The sequence below is a fragment of the Tetrao urogallus genome, assembly GCF_951394365.1.
Source record: "Tetrao urogallus genome assembly, chromosome: 20".
Classification (NCBI taxonomy): Eukaryota; Metazoa; Chordata; class Aves; order Galliformes; family Phasianidae; genus Tetrao; species Tetrao urogallus.
In genome coordinates, this window is record NC_136833.1 from 8780681 (window position 1) to 8789150 (window position 8470).

The window sequence follows — 8470 nt, forward strand, 5'->3', positions numbered from 1 at the left end:
AAAAGGGAGCTTTCTCAAAGCTCCAAAAGGAAACCACTCTTTCAATACATGCAGAATGCTCAGAATTCCAGGAACGACACATAACATGGCACCAAGCTTCTTTCACCTGCCTAACTTGGCTATAAATACCTAACAGAAAGCGTGGAGGTGCACACGAGTTACATCTTAGTGTAAAAGACCAGAATACTGCACAGCTTCAAAGTTATAACACAAATTGCTATAACTGCTGTTACACCATTTTTCTAAAATGAAATCAGAAAAAATAAATATGATTTTCAGCATATCAGGTGGTCAGTTTTTATCAAGGTGGGTAAGCGATGGTCAGAGAATAAAGGGAAAAAAGAAGCCAGTCACAGTGTTTTCAGTGCAGAAGAGGGTAACATAATGCTCCTCTTTTGTTCTGCAGTGTTTCACACGAGGATTTGAATACAAGAAACACCAAAGTGATCACACTTACGAGATAATGGTAAATATTCCTTTTGGGTTACACCTACCCAATCCTGAGCTCTCATATTTCCCAGACCTTGCTTAATAACAGCACATAAAACAGTAACTGGCACAGTTCTTGGATTCAAAAGTTTGGACTATTAAATAAACGAAAAACTCTTCCTTGTGAGGAAAGAAAAATGTCCATCCACATAATGGAATAGTGGAGATGCTTCTGTGATGTTTTTCCTTCTGCCTGGACAGCACAGTGCATCTCCTAGACTTTCCAATTCTTGAACCATGTCAATTAATTTCAGTTTCTCAGTTGTTGTCCTCCCCAGAAATGAATTGCTTAAAAAGTTTTTGGCAATTTTTACTGTTTCGTGGCATAACGTTAAATTACAAGTGGCTGAGAGCACGTGTGGCAGCATACTGAGATCTGTAGTGACAAACTGGTATTTACTGCAATTGATGGACCAGTGACTTCAGTAATTTGACAATTATCAGGATTCATGACACAGTAGAACTGAAAAACAGCCAGTACTTCGTGCTGCGTCGCCCTGTAGCCTGCAGCTTCTTCTTTTCTTCGTATGGTGGATTATAATTGAGAATCACAGCAGTTTGAAATGCTGCTTTTTTTTTTTTCTTCAGACTTCAGATTTCCCTGTCTTGGATCCTAACTGGACAGCTCAAGAGGAAATGGCACTGCTGGAGGCTGTGATGGACTGCGGATTTGGAAACTGGTGAGCATGTGGGGGCTCAGCCTCCGTCAGTGAACGATGGGGAGATCTCCTCTTGTTTCACTGGATCTTACTGCTGAATGCATCAGTGCACAGTGAATGCTCTGAGTCATCGTGGGTGAGATACCAATTTAGCAGCTAAAGCAGAACATGGATTCTGTTTTCATCTCTTCTATCAGACATACAATTGGTACGGGCCTCTCGTGTATTTAATGGCACCTCTAGTGAAGGACAGAGCTCCCTCATGTCACACTGAAGCCACCAGGTTTGGAAGAAACTCAACTATTGCATGACATTTTCTTTACCTCAGTTTACTCCTATGTAAAAATCAAATGCAGAGTTTCTCTCATGTGGTTTCAGCTTGCTTACAGTGGCCCAGCCAGGAGTTGTTACTGGTTTCCTGCTTCTATGTCATGTTTAGAATAGTGTTGGAAATATTTAATATTTTCCTGTGTTCTGTTAATTTCTGTAGTTGCTACAGGATTTTTATGCATCTGTAAATAAAGGAGATCTGTGGTGATGTTATCTCTCTTCTCCATGAAAAGACTGCTATGATAAAAAGCACAGAACGCCAAACTACACAGAAAGAACTGTGTGCCCTTATGTAAACCTTACTGTTAACTAAGACTGAAAGCTGGTTGCAGTTGTGCCTGCAAGTATTCTGCCTAGTGCACCTTGCCCTCAGCAACACAAGTAATCTTAACTTTTTCCTTAAACATTTGGCTTTTTTCAGCCTATTCTGGATAAAGGGAAAAGTGACATTTCTTCCTGGAATCCCTTGCATCCAATTTTTACTGTAACAGAAATTGGAATGATTGCTGCTGGTGTTGCGATACGGTTTTTTTAAGGCTTCAGCTTACACAGCCATTTTACTAAGACAAAACACCAAGTTCCTCCTCTGTCACTGCAGAGCAGTTCTCTGCACGCAGTGCAGTCAGTTCAAAATTAAATTTACCTCTTCAGAATAGAAAAAAAAACCTCAACATTTCCGTGTTCTTTGTATTAAGCTCCCCTCTTTCCCCACTGCAGGCAGGATGTGGCCAACCAGATGTGTACAAAATCCAAGGAGGAGTGTGAGAAACATTACATGAAACACTTCATCAACAACCCCTTGTTTGCATCTACGCTGCTGAACCTGAAGCAGGCTGAGGAGGCGCAGCACAGTGAAACAGCCATTCCCTTCCACCGTGAGTACCTCCACCAGCAGCTCGCTGCTGTCTGCGTGGTCTGTGCTCTGCAGGAATGAAGCAGGCAGCCTGTGGGGGAAGGCACGCACCACACACACACAGTTGGTTTTCATTCCCAAAAGGAGAGCTGACTTGAACAGAATGGTCTTCTGTGCACTGTATTACATCACGGGGTATCAAATATAGCAGACTGCACATGCAGTGGGAACAGGGAGCAACAGAGTGGTCTGATATCACCATCAGCTGCTGAAAACATTCTGCCCAACTGGTGAAGGTGGTCATTCAGAAATCACCACAGCAAAAGCCTGGGTGTCCATAATGTTCAACAGACAAACCTCAAAGCTGCTTCACATGGAGCTCAAAATAACAGCACGTGCTCTTGTGATCACCACTGTGAGCAATCCCCCATCGCTGGGGTGGCTGCTCGTCTTGTCCAGACCTCAGGTTTCCACCTCTAGAACATTCTATCTGATGACCCATTTCCTGGCAGCCTGTTGGTTGGTGTAATCTGTCATAAAATCACTCTCTTTGAACAACGCTGATTTCACAGCTCTCTATTTAAAAGTGTCTTTAAAATGTTTATCTTAAATTTCAGCAATTGGAGGAAAACTGGTGCGTTTTGTGCAATCTAACATCTTTAGAATTCCTCCAGTCTGTCAATGCAAGGCTCTCCAAAATGGCTGGGCAAAAAGACTGCTTGCTATCTGGAAGTTCTGATTTCATGAGAAAGTGCTTAGGAGGAACAGGCCCATTTTGCTTCTATCCCTGGCTGCTGGCATTGAGTTTTATGTGACCTGTACCAAGAAAAATTCTGTGAGCTCCAGCTTTCTTTATCTGTAGCATGGGATTTACAATTCTTAGCTCCTTCACGAGTGTGCTGTGTGCCTCGGTCCATTATTGTCTGTAAATTCCAAGACCCTCAGTTGGGAAGCACTGTAACAATTCAGTTGTCAGGCTTTAATTGCAGTGCTCTGTAAACAGCACCCAGAAGATGGCAGATTGAACAGCCCTGCTCCTGTGCACCGAGAGCACGACTGCAGAGGTTTAGGGGGAATGCTGAGTTCTGAAATCTGGAGTTCATGTTTTATAGTCTGTTTATTGCATCGAATTTCTGTTTGACTTTTGAGAGTACTCTGCAGATCTCAGATTCCTGCCTTTTCCTCTGGATTGACTCGGGCTTTTCCTGACCATAACCCTGCATAAACCCCCAGTCGTTTTTTTCTTCACCTATCCCCACTTCTTTTGCACAAAAGTAACACAAGCCAACACACAGAGCAGTTTGCATCAGAAGCAGCCCATGCCCTACAGTGACTGAGCACCTTTCTTTTCCCAGCTGCTGATGATCCCCCCCGGCCTACTTTTGACTCCTTGCTCTCCAGAGACATGGCCGGGTACATGCCAGCACGGGCTGACTTTGTCGAGGTAAGAATTCCTCCTCCCATTATTGTGTATTTGCGACTGAGTGCAAGACCAGCAAACACACAGCTGCACAGCCCTGCCTGCAGGTGTGCAAGGCAGAAAAGCCACAGGCGGTGCTGGCAGGACGGCCGGTCACAGCGAGGAGGAACAGGGCAGTGCTGGGACGTGGCCACCGCCTGCACCTCTGATGTGAGCAGGGCTGTGAGCTGGCGCTCAGAGGAGCTCACGTTCTCTGTGCTTCTGTTCCATGTGCCTCAGATGTGGCTGTGTGATCCACAGCCTGCCTCATTTCAGTGCTCTAGCTGTGGGCTCGGCCATAGAGGTGCACGCTGTGCATTGCTTTGTTAAGGCAGCACGGTGACGTGCGTTGCTCCAGATGGAACCTTGTGCAGCCACAAATGAGTAAATGCCTCTGTTGTCTTACATGCCTCTGAGTGCTTACATGTGTCCTGAAACTCGGTACCGACCCTTTAGCACTGGCTAAGTGACAGTTTATTAATTATCTCTGAACAGGAGTTTGACAACTATGCTGAATGGGATTTGAGAGACATTGATTTTGTAGAAGATGATTCAGACATTTTGCATGGTAAGTCTTGTTTTTGTGCACTGCTTGAACAGTATTTCACTGGGTCTTTTTCTCTACAGACCTACTTTAAAGTGAACATTCATTTTTAATGATCTCGGGGGTTTAAACTAACATTTCTATGGTTTTCTGTTTCAAATCCCTTAAAAGCTCTTAATGAATTGATGTACAATTGGTACTTACATATATCATAAAGCACTTTACTCACTACTGAAACGTAATCAGTTGTAAAGTAGAGCATGACCCAAACAGAACAGTGTCTGTCAGTAATTGGCATCTCTGTAGGAGCAACACAAGCGATGCTTGATGCAAGAAGTAAATTATCTGAGCTAGCAATTAGTCTGGAAACGGGCAGCAGTACATCAGTGCTTGAATAAAGACCCACACAACCATTGCAACCAGAAGTGCAGTGCTTTCATAGCACCTCCCTCCATGCCTGAAGGACGCTTTCTACTCACATAACGCTTGTGAGCACTGTAGCAAGGCAAAGCAGAAAGAAGAGGAACACCTTCCCCTCTGCTGCTAGTACCCTTTTCCACTGCTGTATCTCATTTCTTAGAAGATTTGCCACTTATTCTAACTGCTCATTTTTAGGAAATCTGTTACTAAGATAGGATTGAGACTGGAAGCAAGGAGATGTGTAGGGTAGGACTGCAGGCAACACTTTGGAACAGTTACACTCTTGCAGTGCATGTTTTTCAGTTGTTAGACATGCCTGGAGTCTCAGCACATTAGCTGTACCTTAGGAAGTTCATTAAGAAGAAGAGTCACTGTGCGGGTCCAGCTACCACTGCTGATGTCTGTGAATGCCACTGCCTTAATAATACAAATATCAAGAAGTATTACAATTAAGCTTTAATCCATAGCCAAATAAAGATTACATTTACTTACGAATGTGGGAAAAAGTCTGATATTTAAAAGTTCCACATTTGTGTTTCAGAATTCCCCCTCCCTGTCAGGCAGCGCTCAGCTGAGGCAGACAGATCCTGTTACGTACAGACAGCCTTTCCAAACTTATAAAAATCAGTTTGAGATTTAGCAGTGCGCAGAGTTCTAAGGAATGCAATCTCCCTTGGTTCCAAAAAAGTTATGAGAATCATATATCAGTCTCTTTTCCCTTTTAACTTTTATTGAAAGAGGAACTGGCTTGTGGCTGTCACAGATTCATCATGCCCTCTCTCCACTGTTACTTTTTATTACTATTAAAACAGCCTTCCTTCTGTGTCCTGTAGTGAGTTCTGGCAAACTAAAAAAGCAAAACATTTTCCTAGTTCTGTGCATTAATGGATTGCTTAATGGTTTACCAACACTTTCTTCTATACCCCTCACACACATTCTTCCTGTTGCTGCACAGGTCAGCCAGCTGAGATGTCTCCTCTCAGCCCCCTCTTAAATCTCCAGTCTGAATGCAAACAATCACCTTTCCTCATCTCTTTGGAGCATCACACAGCTCTGCAGGGCCAGCCCACAGGTCTGCCTGGTGCCCTGTTGTCTCACAGCAGATGCACAGAAGAATGTAAGAAAAGTCCAGCTGATGCTTTTCTTGGCTTATCTGCCAAGTTTTGTGCAGCCAGATGTTAGTAATGTTAACCATAGACCATGTTCATACCATTTTGACCACAGTTCCCATCCTGCATGAACTTAGCAACTGTATGTATTTGTGATTTTCCCCTTAACATCCTGTAGCACTGACTTCCACAATTGAGTTAGGAGTTCCACAATTTCATTACGTGATGCATGAAAAAATACTTCCTTCTGTCGGCCCAATCTTTTGCCTGATAATTTCATTGGGTGTCGTTTAGTCCATTCTTTAGTTGTCTCCAGTATTTAGTATAGAATGTCAGGCATTCGCCTTGTGAAAACTCTGCTCAGAAAACTCAGAGCCTATGGAGCGTGACCGACTGCATTTTCAATCCCTTAGCTCAGAGGCTCTGGCAGCATCCTTCCCACAGCTGTTCCAGATCTGCCTATGGAGAGAGAATGCTTCTAAAAAAGTGAAGTCCCAGGGCCTAGCCAGCTGCTTTTCTCTTACATGAGGCACCTTAGGGAGGGAAATAATTATTTTCTAACAGCAACTTTGGGATCAGATCTTTCCCTTCTCCAGGCTAGCACAAAATGGCTCAAGGTGTGCATCTAAAGGAAGGGACGGGCAACAGGCTGACTGAAGTCCTTGCACTTTCCTGTTAGGGGCAGAGGAGGCTGCAGGCAGCCCTGGGGCTGTGCTCTCACACACCCCTGCCCCAGCCCTCCCTGGCAATGTTCCTGCACAGCACCTCACAGAGATGTCCTTGAAAAGCAGTGCTGTTGCTGCCCTCCACTACATCTGCTTGAGATAAACTCCTTGCTGGCCAAACAGTAAACTTTTCTGTTTTAAGGTACTGAGTTTTAGCACATTAATCACCCAGAAAAGCCCAGGTAGGTTCTGACAGCATAGATTGCACTTCAGCTTTGTGAAAAATTCCTCAGTCTGTTTTCCTGCTGTGTGTTGAACCTCACTGAGTCCAAGACTGATTTTTCGGAGTACTTTTATTTTTCATTTGCTGCAGGTGACTCAAGCTAGACCTTGCCACAGTGAGCAGAACAACTTCTGTGGTTTCTCAAGCCATAGATTGTGCTGCAGGGGCTGGGTTGCTCATAAGGCAGGAACATTTGGCGCTTGCATTGAAACAGAATTCCCCCTTCTTCCTTCCCATCACTGCTTTTCTTAAAACTATACAAAGTTCTGCATCTGAACCGCTTGATCTCCATTCAATAATCTCATTGGGTTTTCTTGCCACACTTCCCTGCATCACCCAGCATGTTCTCAGTATTTCCACAAGAAAGAAGAATGTTTGATGCGAGATCCTCCTTTGTGAGGAGCACACAAACCTGCACCCCCTGCTCCACACTGCTCCCACCGCTCTGGCATCGCTGTGCCACATCTTGGTCTCAGAGAGATGGTACAAATTGGATGAAATCCTCCAGATTTCTGTTAGTTTCCCAAACTGTTTTGCTGCAGCACTCACAGCCTGGTGAGTACATGCAAATAAATACTGCAGTGAAACAAAACCATAATGGACGGATGAAGTGAAACAACGAGTTATAAGTGGAATTCAGCCCAGAGTGCTTGAATATTTCATGAATTACAAGTTTTCATCAGACTGAATTATAACATAAGTCATTTGTTTTTCCCAGGCTCTTTCTCCCTCTCATGTAAATGATTTTTACTTCAAATGTGAGGAAGTAATTGCTGAGACTGCAAGTTTGGAAGTGTGTTGGGAATAGACTGCAGCTCTGGACGTACAGTAGTGACATTTTCATTTCATAACATACAAGACAGCTGATGTCCTAATATTCCATGATGCTTATTCTCTTAGGTCCTGACACAGTCTGAAGGCCAGTCCTGTGCTTGCTTTCAGCCCTGCTTTCTTCTGCAGGGGGATATCAGGTTGTGGCCATGAGGTTTGCACCACCCGAGGCACAACCTGTTTGATGGCTTTGCATTCCTGCCATTATTTGGCTCCTGCATGCCAAGCAAAGGTTAGCTAGAGTGAAACAAAAGTTTCACTCAGTGTTTGGAAAGGTTGTGCAGACTAAATGAGGCTGCAGAGGAATGAAAAGCAAAGAAGCTGTTTTGGATGCTGCCTTGGGAAACCAAAATATTTTGATTTTTTGGAATGCAGAAAGGAGCCTTGAATTTCTGCCTATCACTGGACCCCTCAAGGCTGCTGTGACCATCTCAAAAACTCTTCTTTCCCAAAGCTGGCACTTTGAACATGATGTCAGCTTGGATTATCTCAAGTTACCAGGACAAACAGCTGCCTCCCCAGTATAATCCAAGGGGAAAAGCAGAAGCCAATCATCTTCATTTGTAAAGCATCTCTTTTTCTCATTTTAATGCAGCATGTAACAGTGTAATAGTCTGAGTTATTCATGCATTCCAGATCTTGTAATAATCAGTTATCTCAGTATGAATGTATTAAAAACACAAGCCCCTCCAAAAGCACACATGGCAGCAAATACTTATTTTTCCTATATGCAAAAGCTCTGGTTTTGCCCTTCACCCATTCTCATGTGCTCCCTTTCCCCTCCCAGTGAATCAGAAGTTCTTTCAGAATGTTGTGTGCTCAAGTGAA